This window comes from Phasianus colchicus, chromosome 10 (assembly GCF_987193195.1).
Source record: "Phasianus colchicus chromosome 10, bPhaCol1.hap1.1, whole genome shotgun sequence".
In the NCBI taxonomy this organism is placed as follows: Eukaryota; Metazoa; Chordata; class Aves; order Galliformes; family Phasianidae; genus Phasianus; species Phasianus colchicus.
The window spans coordinates 6,134,613-6,135,974 of record NC_143445.1 but is presented as its reverse complement, the minus strand read 5'-3'; positions in this window follow the sequence as shown (position 1 = coordinate 6,135,974).

Below are 1,362 nucleotides of genomic sequence, written 5' to 3'. Positions count from 1 at the left end.
TAAAGCCAGCACAGCTGGGCTCTCTTCCTGCTTTCTCTTCCTTCAGAAATGCCAAGTATACTCAGACAGGTCTTCTCATTCACAAGCAAAATGTAGTCAAATTGAGTTATATACAACATCACTTAGGGCCCACAGAGAAGTGGCACTGGTGGTGATAAGAAGGAGGACAATACCCCAATTTGATTTCTATATTCTATTCTCTGAGTTTGCATGGCATGAGCAGGCTGAATCTATGTCATGGCTACCATCACTTCCATTCTTACAGATAATTTTCATAAAAAGATCTCTGTTTCTTTCATTGAGCAAATTAAGTTTCTTTCTGTAAATGAAATCTTTTCTTGTCTGCCATTGACAATGCATGGCCATGCACACAAGCACCGTCATAGAGAGCCCTGGCACATCAAACTTCTCCACCCACATCTACAAGAATCCTCGTATCCTTTTCCTCTCTGCCTATGAGGTCTGTGGACTTATTCCTTTTAAGATTATAAAATTATCTTTTCCAAGCATTTTTATTCCAATAAATACTTAGAAGACAAGGATATTGCCTCATTAGTCCCAACAGTGTTTATCATAACTTTGTGCCATGTGTCACAGTTGCTACCTGGTGGTTTTTAAGAAGCTCCTGCAATTCCTCAGTCTTGTGCTGTGCTTGAAATAGAGCTATTGCCAACCAGTGCCATAATATCAGCAACACCGAAGCAGCTTTTTGTCTTGTACAGGAAAAATATAAACAGCTTTGCATTTGCTGAAATCACAGGGCAGTGGGAAGGGCCCTCTGGGACCAGCTGCCTTCTCACAGCAGGTATTCCTCCAACACAAGATCAGATCATTTCTGTGATAAATCTGACTACATGTTGGAAACATCCATGAGTGGTTATCACACGGCTTCTCTAGGCAATCCCTTCCAGTGTTGCATTGCTCTCTTGTGGAGAAGAGGGTAGTTCCCCCTGGAAGGGTACTGTCAATGACTTATGGAGAGATTTTCCTCAGAACTTTATTATCTAAACTTCTGGGTGTGATCATCTTTCCTGTTTTTACTTTTTTCCCTGTTTATTTCTGGTAATTCGGTTGTTCTTCAATACCGTAGCTTCAATACCGTAAACATGAAGTATTTTCTGGGAAGCAAAATCTTCAGCTAAGTCTTGGAGCTGTTTTAAGGAGAAAATGAGCTGGGAACGTTTGGATTTTGTGTTGAGGGATATGGTTTAGTAAGAACTATTGGTGATAGGTGGATGGTTGGACTAGATGATCTTGTAGATCTTTTCCAACCTTGGTGTTTCTGTGATTCTGGGATGAAATAGGGAGATAAGGATCGTCTGCTGCTGTCAGACTGGGGAATTAAAATGTATTTTCAAATCA